The sequence below is a fragment of the Lytechinus variegatus genome, chromosome 4, assembly GCF_018143015.1.
Source record: "Lytechinus variegatus isolate NC3 chromosome 4, Lvar_3.0, whole genome shotgun sequence".
NCBI lineage: Eukaryota > Metazoa > Echinodermata > Echinoidea > Temnopleuroida > Toxopneustidae > Lytechinus > Lytechinus variegatus.
In genome coordinates, this window is record NC_054743.1 from 42,113,458 (window position 1) to 42,125,622 (window position 12,165).

Consider the following 12,165-nt stretch of genomic DNA (forward strand, 5'->3'; position numbering starts at 1 on the left):
CATATTCATTTTTGATAGATGAACACTGAAATACGAAAGCTTTGTATAACAGGTCATGAAAAATGTGACTACAATGTAGTCGAATTGTCTTTTGTCTTTGTTAATTTATAAAGAGTTTAATTATATACCCTTTGTGTGCTCTGATTCCGTTTGGAAATTGAAAATTCAACATTATAAACTTTTGTTAAGTTTATTAACCTCCCTACCCCCTTCATAAAATGAAATCCCGATTGAATGTCTCTTAAATGTTGTGTATTAATTCTTTGTTAAGGCCGAGTTAGTAATTCAACATTATTCTTTGAGACTAATACCTCGAAAATTGTACTCAACTAAATGTGGACCTAACTTGTCAAAGGCAACAAGAATTGGTAAATTATGACTAATTGCTACCCCCCCAAAAAAATTGTCAAAATAAAGCGAACAAATTTCGAGTTACATATCACTCTCGTCCCCCACCCTCTCATTCTCTCTCTACTCCATTTTTCCTTTATCACAATGGTCATGTATTCTCTCCTGAAAATCCTATTAAAATATCTTTTCATGCAAAATGAGAGTTATGTCATAAATCATTGAAAATACTAACGATATAAAATAAATTCTTCAAATTTAGCAATGTGAATAAATTTAGAAGAACACTTTTAATTCTATAACATATAAAATCATAGCAGCAAGTGACAAATAGAAAATTAAAATATAACATTTTTTTTCATATCAATCATTTCGATAAAGGTATGCTTAATAAATTCATTAAAGTATCATCTCCATACAATGTTAACAATGGAAAAATATTTTTGACAAATTTTTAAATTCAATAATATATAGGACCATAATCGCTAGTGACAAACACATCGACATTCATAATTATTAAAATTAATTTAATATTGCACTGTGAAAGGTATAGGAAATGAACCATCAGGTACACATTGTCAGAATTTTGTCATTTTATACATTTCATAAAACTTGAATATACCGTTATGCAACAATATATTTATTTGTATATCATACCTTGCTAAACACAATCAGTATAATCCTAGTCTGGGAATGCCACATTTAGAAATACAGAATTGCTATCAAGTACCCAATTCTACATTCAAAACATTCCAATGACAAATTAATAAACTTTCAATTACAAGAATACTGGAAAATAATCATTGCTAGTGGTGCAGGAAAGTTATATTCTCTAATGTATATTTGTATTAACATACACAATCATATACAAGTATAATTGCCTATTTCTTTTCCATCAAAATAGAAGTAACATAGTCAACATTACTTATTACATTCACTACTCTTTGGAATTTTTTAATGAAAAGAATGTCATAATTAAATCAATTGCCTTGAGAGTTGTTTCATGTTTTTACACACTGTCAAGGACTAAAAAGTCCAATATTACAAAAAGCTTATCTTTACCGAAGGAACCATGCAAACCTTTGAATAAAACAATTCTAAACTATGATGGTCAAAGAAAGAAATATAATTTTAAATCAATAACTTAACGTCAAATCAAACAGGATAATTTTTTTAACAAATTTATAATCAAAATTCCAAACGACAGTGACATAAGCAAAAAAAAAAGGCAATGATAAAAAATACGAATGACTAAGTAGATTTGTATTTTTTCCATCATTCTCAAGTCATTGGCTAAATAACATTCATCAATACATTTTACAATCAAACACTTGTTGTTTTAATTGCAAATTATTGTCAGAGTCCAAAACAGGAACATATATTAAAATACACCTTAGTTTGTACACACCGCCGACACACACACACGCCGCCGTAACTCACGCCGCCGTCTACTCACCACGTCCGCATACGACGCCCACTCGTTTCCCGCCAAAACCGCCGACCCACACACAGAGCGCCACCTACGACGTCAACCCGCCGTGACCGCCGGCCTAGAGCTTTCCCCCACGTCCGCACGCACGCCATAAGTACCGCCGCACGCCGAGCGAACACTCACTCCTGAGGACGGACAGTCAACCTGTCCGAAACGTCGAGTCTCTCTACTACTCATCATCTCTACTCGCCGACGCAAGCCAGCATCTCCTCATCAGCTCTACTACTCAAGCTGTTCTCACTCAACATTCCTTCTGGTTTACAGTCCTTTTCAGGACTATTCTCAAGAAAGAATACTCTATTCTCAAATCTCCACTTTCTCGCCTATCCACTTCCTCTCTTCTTCTATCCACTGCTTCTATAACACTCCACATGGTGTACCGTAAACCACATCAGCAATTGTACATGCCACCATGCAAACCTTCAAACAACATCTCACACCTTAGTTTCTTCCAAATCTGAAAACTTTACAAAAAATCGTCTTCATGGTTTTAGAAAATAACATCTTTGATCTTGTGGGATTAAAAAAAAAGAGTAAAATTCTTACTACAAATAGACAGAAAAACATGTGCTGCAGTGTATCTTTAACCTCAAGCTAAAAATAATCATGTATTACTTCTTTCCTGAATAACACTCATTAACAAAATCTAACAGTTGGATTTTCTGGAATAAAATTACGACACATCGACTGCATGAACCAGGTGTGTGAGCGATGACAAATAAAGACATGAAAATTCTGTAAAGAGTTGGGGGATTAAATTGAATGAGCTCTCAAACTATTGTACAGGAATGGGGGATATCAAGCTTAAAATAAAAAGAAAAAAATAACTAAAATCAGCTTAAGAATTCTCACCCCCTGTTAAACCAATAAAACATTACCTCATGGAAGAGGGGGGGGGGGGGGGGTGTCTGTATTAACACATTTGGCTTTTGAAAATGAATTCACAAAAACCTAATATGATTTTCACCCCTACATCCTTACTAGTAATATATCATGCAGCTATCGAGTTTCACAATGCATGTCAGTCTAAATTGTATGATTGTTATTATTAAAGAATATGAAGTATTAACACAATACATTTAAGCACAATAGAGCTAATAACATTCAGTTTTATTTTAATGTAGAAATATGCAGTATTTCTGTTTTTTAGATAGCACCAAGCAAAATGAAAACATGCGAAACAAATGAATGAAAAAGGGTAATTATTCTGCATCCATATGTGGACGATGTGTATTAGCAATTTTAACATGTAAGTATAGCAGATAAGTGACTATTCTGAACTTTATATTTGACTGTATATATAAAATATTTTTAAAGGAGTTCATAATCATATCACTATAAGAGCAGAGACTTATAGTTCAAGCAGTATAGTTTCTTTATATAATACACTGCTCTAAAAATGAAACCAGATTTGAAAGTCCTATCAAAATTAAAACTTAACTTATGTTGAAGTCAAAATCTAAAGAAAATTAAAATTGGTATCAGTTACCCAGCTGGAAAAAGAAAAAGTTAGATGAGAGCACTGAACCTGAAAGGCCACGAGGTAGAGCCAACTCCTTTTACATTTTCACAAGTGTAGACAGAGTTTCATCATTAGAATTGCAGTCAGAGTTCTCAGAAGATGTTTCTAGTTTGGTTACTTCAATATTTCAAAACCAGGGCACACTATAAAAATCCAGTCACTACCAATTCCACTGTCATGTCACCAAATCAGATCATATCTGCGATGTTCAGGGAATCATCAATGACCCATCTGACAAGCGTGTTGGCCCCTGGATCTAACCTATGTGTGTGGAATGAAATAATGTACAAATTATCTGTTTGTTTTCAAAGTTTTTTGTCAATCCAATATAAAGTTTGTAGAATAGATAGCAGACTCAATATTTTAAATTTCCCTTACCAAACATAAACCTCCCCAGTCAGTATGGTACAAGAATATACTATATACACTCTATTTACCACTGATAATTAAAGCAAATATTTCAATTAGATGTTTCCAATTTATAAGAAAGTTTCAGCTGAAAATATGATCACATGTCAAATTTGTAATGTTCTAGGGCAGTACACCAAGCATCTATTAAAATGAGAATAATGTTCTTTTACAACTTAGAAATACATGTATATCTGCTAAATTATAACGTATTCCAAAATTAATATTTTCTGATTATAACTTTGAATCAACATAGTTTTATAGCTTCATTGTTTACCAGATTTGTAATTGAAATTAATTTTGGTAGTGAGTGAAAATCAATGAATTGCTTATACTGACAGGATGTCATGTGAGTATGACAATTCTCACCTGGAATTGTATCTGACCATCAGCATTGTTAAATAGCAAGTGTACCAGTTCCAGGACTTCTCTCATTTGTTCTCTGAAACATCGCTTATTGTATATACTGCATCTGTAAAAAATGAAAATATCTTCATCATCATGATTATGATGAAATCCCAGTTGCAGTTATTGATGTAGATTCTTTCAGTTTCTGTAAAACGTTATAGAGATAAGGGCGAGGAAGTGGCCACCAAACAACAAAGTATAAAGCTCTATCTACATTAGATGTAGACTGAGTCTGGACTTGAGATGATTTATTTAAAACATAAATCCCCAGTAATCTTCAGTTTAACTAAGGACTCAACTTATTTGCCCACATAGGTTGGCCACTAACTGTACCATGATCTCAGCATTCATATTGTTATTTATAGATCCCCCCCCCGGGTGGGGGGTATCTTTCCATTACATATTTTTAAAAGTATGTTATTACATGATGAGTTCACTATAGCAAAGCAGACAATAAAATCTATGTATTCATTTGTGATTTTTTTATGGAAATTTATTGCAAATACTATTCATATGGCCTGGGAACTTGTGAAGACAAGTTAGAACTTAACGAGTACGGCGAGTTAACACAATGGCAATGCATGTAAATTAGACTAGATCTAGGCCTAAACTAATGCCCCTATAGGCCTATACGACTATTTCACCAAATCCTCAGCCTTCATTAAATCTATTTAGTCTTGGTAAATATTCTAACCCTTATGGTTTGACTAAATTTACATTCAAGTTCGATTGAGTGACAAAAAAGTACACGCAATACTCCGTTCTATTTTCACTGACACGAAAATAAATATGTGGGGCAATGTATGTAGAGATTGGACGTTATTTTAAGGATTTTTGCTATCAGAGACGTTTAAAAAGGGTTGAAATCACTCGAAATGACTTTAAAGGCTGCATTACATTTATTTCATTTCCTACAATTACAAAAAACTCACCATTTCATGGTCTTCGGCTGTTCCAAACTGTAAATATTTGCCTTCCGTCACTTCGTGAAAAAACTCTTGAGTGCAAAGCGTATTCGTTTGTTTTCACGTATTGACGGCTGCTTATCCGTCACTTCGTGAAAACAAGAAATCCTTTTACCCGGTATTTTATTGAATGTCATGTCGTCATAGCAACGTAATTAGACATTATTGTGATCTGAAACTTTTTGAGGTTCAAGATATAAGTCATAGATGTCCAAAAATGCAAAAAACTCAAAATTGAAAAAAGTGAAAATTTTCCTCTTATCCGTCACTTCGTGAAAACAGGGACGTTATGTTTCAATTGAACTCAAATGCTCTTCCTCATGCTTTTACATCACTATTCCAAAAGATCAACATTTGCATACTTATCCTACCCGACAGTCGTCATTCTTTCACTTGCATAGGTTGAGAACAGTACTTAGGAAAAGGACGATAGTATATACTGGTCCAGTTTATTGGAATTCCTTGGATATGACACTTAAGCAACTACAAAATTACAATATTTTCAAACATCACTTGAAAGCAAAGCTTCTTCTTCGATATAATGAAACAAACTGAAATTGCTCTTTATTGGCATGCTCTATTGTATTTTTGTCCACAGAGCTTATTATCCAAAAGTTTCTAAAATTCTGTTGGATGGCAGCTGCTTATTATTTATTTCTTTTATTTCTTCGTTTCTTTCTTTCTTTCTTTTGTCACGTTTCTGTGTTGGTTTGTTTTTGTCGGTGTACCTTATCTATATACAGCAAGCATTCTGCTTCTAAGGTTTCCTCCACTTTTCCGTTTTATGTACTTAAACATGTATTAATATGTATTGCTTAAGAATGCTTGCTATTTATACTTATATAGTCTACGTGTGCATTGGTTGCTCAGCTTAGTTATGTAAGTTATCAAAGTTTGTAACATAACGGATTTGTGGAAATAAAACCTTAATAAATGAGGTAATATACACCTTTGTATCGCTATACGTCATTGTATAATACGCGTGTTAGTCACACCAACAAAGGCGAGGCAAGGCCGATTTAATATATTGTACTGTCTTCAAAGGCATGCCACCGATCGCGTTGTAGTCGATCTAAAAGAATGACTGGGACACGAGGTTGGTTTTTGGTGTCACTTTATCGCAATATCGCATAATATATTCGGATGTATTTGCCCTCAATCTAAGAAAGTTAAGACATTAATACTGTTATGAAGCATATCAATTTTATCGTTGATATATCCCCTTTCTTGTCGAATGCTGATACTTTACATTAGTTGTTGATGCTAATCATAAAGCAGAAAGATTTCAACGCACATGTAATTTTTTGACCGAAAACATGGAAATTTTAACATAATTTCTCACATTTTGCGAAAAATATAAACCGGACAGTCCCAGAAACGATTGCAATCGATTTATGATATCTTAATCATAGTGAATTGCGTAATCATTTCAAGATTTTTTCATTATCTGTACAAAAAAATATTAAGGATAAGGCATATCAATTAATATTGGCAGCCATCTTGGATTTATGCAAATTAGATGCCTTTCCCCTATTCTGAAAGTTTGGGACTTTTAGTATATTGTACTAGGGACCTCACAGAAATGCATTGTGATAAAAAAATTCTGTTGCAAATTGTTCCAAGTTTGGTCAAAATTTGGGCTAAAATGACTGGGCTATTTTGTATAAAGTCTCTGGTATGACTCGCCCGAGGATCGAACCCACGACCTCCCGTTCATGAGGCGGACGCTCTACCAGTGAGCCACCATGACCGCCCCCATTGTTATATATTGCTTTCAATAGAGAAAATTCAAGTATTCAATGGCTTGTAAAATTCATATGTAGAATTAATGAATTGCTCAGAGTCATAATCACTTGATCTCTTTCTAGACCTCTCTCGATACATTCTTCAACAACTGCTTGAAGATTATCCATGTTCCGACCTGTCAAGGCTAGTCGACATCCAAGAGAGGCGAAATAGCGGGCCACACCTGCTCCGATACCCGAGCTAGCTCCTAAAATGATTATCCAAAGGAAACAAATAGAATATAATCATCTTTGAAAAAGTAAATATACCTTCAGTATAGTAAAAAATTATTTTAAGAGGATGACCTGTAATGTTTAGAATTAATGTAGGACAAATAACACACTTAACTTTTAAATTGCTATTCTACTAGACAAAATGGCTTCGAAGTTTCATCTTGTTGAGTCGACATAACTACCACATCGTATTATTATACAAATAATGCATGCAGCCGATGATACGAGTGCGTTAGTTAATGCAGAGCACGCGAGGTTTCTATAGATAGGTGACGCACTGTGCACGAGCCGCTGGCGGTGAGTGCCCAGTGTGCACCATCTGAAGAAACCGATCGAGCTTTCTCTGCATTTACTTTTACCCACGACAGAGCAAGTGCATTATTTGTTTTTATAAAATAGCGACTCAGAAACAAATTCATAAACAATTGCAGTACAGTTTTGTTGAACTTTTCCCTGGACTTCTACCGCACTGGTATGCCTGAGCGTGCAATGACAAAATAAAGTTGACATATACAAATATTACATAATATTTTATTATTTATTTGGCGTCACCTGTGCCTGGGAGGCGAAAAGCGAACTGAATCACTGTGACCCGCAGGTCTCTCCTCCGATATAACTGATTGGGGGAATTGCAGGTGGACCACTACACCGGGGTTTCCCCCTACTCTTATACGAATAGTGCAATGGGTTCTTAACGTGCAAAGGTGGTGACTCTCCTCTACACGGGGCCTCCATTTAACGTCCTATCCGAGGAACGGAGTGTTTTCCATTGTAACATAGCCTGCATCTATGATACATGGGAGAGACGTTTACACACAAACGCACTGGCTTCAGTCATCCGCCCGGGGTGGACTCGAACCCACGATCTTTGGTTCGACGGGCAGACGCGTTACCGACTGAGCCAACACCGCTCTCTCGTCAATATGTCAAAGTGGCAACCATCAAACCCTTAAACTTGAGACCACCATCAGGCCGCGACAAGATTGTTGGTCCTTCATGGAATTTTAAATCAGTTCAATTACATATAAGTTATATTTCACTCAATATGGTATCGAACTCATTGCATTATCACATCATCAACTGACCTGGGGAGCGGGCGTTTCATCAACATTTGCTGTTAGTCCAGGATAGAAGAGGCGTAACCTTCATTTTTTTTTAATATATAAAATATTTTTTAATGGTTTCTTGTCAGTTCGAGGGTGCTGATTACGAATCTGAATGATGCCACTCGTGTAACCTTGAGCATTTTCCGCAAATTGGCAAAATCCAATATGGCCGCCAAAATATGCAAATTACCCATAAAAATCCTAAAATTGTCCGCACATTTGCTACGAAATGCATGAAATTGTGTGGCAGGAGTGAGATAATCTCTGAAAAATTAATTTTTGACAAAATATTTATTTTCCTCATATTCAAAATGGCCGCCAAAGTCTATTGTATACTCTATTATGTACAATATTTTTTTTCATTTTTCATTTATTGGTTTCTGCAACACTTTTTCATGAACATATCAACAAAGAAAATACAATAATAATATACATATAACTGACAAGCAAAACATACAAAAAAAATTGCATTTTCGATTAAAACATCGATTATTAGAAGGTTGCAGGGGTTGTCACTATAAGCTAAGCTTGACTGCGTGGCAACCCCACGCAGTCAATATATAAAGAGGGAAAACTAGCTTTCGCAAAAGTGAGCACTAAACTGCAAAAAATCGCGATGTATGAACGAAGTGATATATGCAAATCAATATTACTAACAAGATATATTATTCATTATATCATAAATGGGAAGATTTCTGTATTTTGATATCTAAAATGGCCGCCACTGGCCCAAACAGTGTTGCGTACAATGGTAATGGGGGCCAAAATAATCACAAGAGTGATCACTAAAATGCATATTATTAAGATTACACGAGTGGAAAACTGACTAAAAACATAACTGTTAACGAAATATATCATTAATATGCCATGTATTGTGATGAATGTTGTATTCTGGTTTTAAAAATGGCTGCCAAAGGCCCTAAAAGTATTATGCAAACAATGAGAAAGAGGGGCAAAGAAATCACAAGAGTGATCACTTAAATGCATATATATGTGATAAATTAATGGATACTGTTTAAAGACATATTTTCTAACGAAATATATCATTCAGGTTTAAAGTTTGTGTTAAATACTGTAGTTTTACTTTTTGGGCGGTTTGGTGCTCATTTTTGTGAAAATTGGTTTTCCCTATTTGTATTTATTGTACATAATAGAGTATACAATGGACTATGGCGGCCACTTTGAATATCAGGAAAATAAATATTTTGTCAACAATTATTTTTTCAGAGTGTATTTTACTCCTGCCACACGCTTTCATGCATTCCATAGCCAATGTGCGGACAATTTTAGGATTTTCATGGGTAATTTGCATATTTTGGCGGCCATATTGGATTTTGCCAATTTGCGGAAAATGCTCAAGGTTACACGAGTGCCATCATCCAGATTCGTAATCAGCACCCTCGAATTGACAAGAACCCATCAAAAAATATTGTATATATAAAAAACAAGGTTTGGTCAAGTTTCTATCATGTCTATGGGGCCTAGCTATCCTGGACTATGTCTGGTTATTTGTCAGATCTGACAACTTTCCTTGATTTTCATACGCTCAGGACAGTTCATGATGGTCTGACAATATAGAACGAGACGGTTTTTTAAATCCTTATCTTACATTAAAAATATATACTCCATTCATACTCTTATATGATCATTTTATAAAGTATTCAGTCAGTAGTCACTTACCAGTGATAAGGGCCACTTTTCCTTTCAAGGATGCCCCAAGAATAGATGGACTTCCAGGTGGTGCTGACATTTTTCAATCCGTTGAAACCAAGTTGCTTAGCTTGCCGAGATATTTATGTATAGGTCCATGGATAGACTGAACTGCCTATAATTTTTGCCGGTAAAATACCCAACGGACTTTGATCATATTATTAATGTTAACAAACCTCTTTGGTTCTGCATGTATGTATATGCGCAGATTTTGATAAAGGAGTGTAGGGAAAGGCGGGTGTGAGCCATTGAGCCATTTTTTTGCCTTTTTCATGTTAAAACTCTCTGATTTATAATCTTCTAGAAATAATTACCTTGCCTTAAAATACAATTCTTGCAGAACATTTCATTACCTATATATTCTTCCTATAACATTCTACCCCCACACTAAACGTCACTGTCACCTTCGAAAACAAATGAATTTCAAATGGCTCAAATTGCCCCACACATCACACATGGAGTAAGTTTAGCCACCTTCTGGTGTAAGGTGAGTCACGAAATCTATGTACAAAAGGTATGGGACAAGAACTAGCATGGTATTTTTTTTAAAAGCCACTAACCCGTCTCCGTGGTCTAGTGGTTAAGGCACCGGCGTTCAAAGCTGGGGGGCCGGGTTCGATTCCCGGCAGACACACTTTTTTTCGGTATTACCAATGGTAGATAGCTCTGGGGAACCTTGATTTAAGCTACGCCTACCATTGTTCTCTTCATCCATTTCTTTACAATATATATATATATATATATATATATATATATATATATAAACCCCTCAAAAAAGTTCTGCAACTCAAGTTTGAGTGCTAATAAATTTCTTAGTGTGCCATCATTTGTAAAAGTGCTATCATCGGAAAGTATGATTATTTCTCTTTACGATCATGTGTCATTTGTAATGCTAGTGTTATCATGAAATACACATGACATGATAAATATGCAGCAATGTAAAAAATTAAATGTTGCAAATTTCGTTGCCATGCCATGTTTGAGTTCTGCAACTCAAACTGTAAGTTTGAGTGCTAGTAACTTTCTTAATGTGCCATTATCATGTGTAAAAGTGATATCTTTAGAAAGCATGATTATTCTGCTTTACAATCATGTGTCATTTGTAATGCTAGTGTTATCATGAAATACATGAAATACATAGACAAGATAATACGCAGCAACGTTAGAAATTAAATGTTGCAAAATGCGTCGTTTCCAATAGCGAATTTCTAATTGTTTCGACGATGGACCGAGTGCATTCACTGTCACCTGCATGTTAGAAATTCTATACAAATGGAGACTCTTGTTAGAAATCAATGCATTTTGCAACATTTTACTTCTGACTATTCTCCATGTTCAGGGTGACTGCATATTCCATGATTACATATTCACAGTAAATAGCATGTCATTGTAAAGAGGAATAATTCAGCTTTCCAATGATACCAGTTTCATTTTTTATACTGCATTAACCAAAAAGATATCATTCCCCAAAACTGAGTTGCAAAACTTTTTTTGAGGGGTTTATGTGTGTGTGTATGTGTGTGTGTGTGAGAGAGAGAGAGTTTGTTTGTTTTGTGTGATCGAGCGCCTTTGAAAGTTAATTCATGATTTTGCCCCCCCCCCCATCTGAAAAACAGAACGACGCCCCTGCCAAAGACATCCTTGCGGCACACCACAAATAATAATGTATAGACCGGAAGAGCTGTAGTTCAGGTGACAGGTCGGTAGAAGGCAAGAAGTCCTTCACAATTTTAATACATTGTCAGGTAAAATCATACTCATGATGTGAAAGTTTTTATAGTAATATCAGTATATCGTAGTTTATCATGATGTTATTTTTTCCATTTACAATTTTCTTCAGATTCTGTATAAAAGGTAAACGTAATTTGAAGTAGGTCTACATTACGATTCATATTAAGTGATAATGATACGTTGTAATTTCTTTATATTATTGAAATAAGATGAAAGAAATGATACAAAACATTACGATAAATATAATGCTACATGCCATGTTATTCTTTTTTTTATTGGAAAATAACTTATTTTAAAACGAAGAATCTATCGAAAAAGGTAGCAGTTCGAAAAGAGTATATCTGTTATATTGCTAGCCCATCTGTTAGCAACGCTGACCGAATAACACATGCAATAATCATAATGGACGAGAAAAACCATCCTGAGTCATATCAGTTGAGTGGATACCTGTTTGAGC

General features: G+C 34.8%; 1 long non-coding RNA gene across 1 annotated transcript; it reads right to left on the reverse strand.

Annotated features, from left to right (window-relative positions):
* Positions 1 to 1,690: 1,690 nt before the first annotated feature.
* On the reverse strand, positions 1,691 to 5,422 carry LOC121414087. The gene is made up of 4 exons (XR_005969801.1): positions 5,111 to 5,422; positions 4,140 to 4,242; positions 2,281 to 3,623; positions 1,691 to 1,740 (listed from the first exon to the last, which is right to left on the reverse strand). It is a non-coding gene; the product is annotated as an uncharacterized LOC121414087 (long non-coding RNA).
* Between the last annotated feature and the right edge of the window lie 6,743 nt (positions 5,423 to 12,165).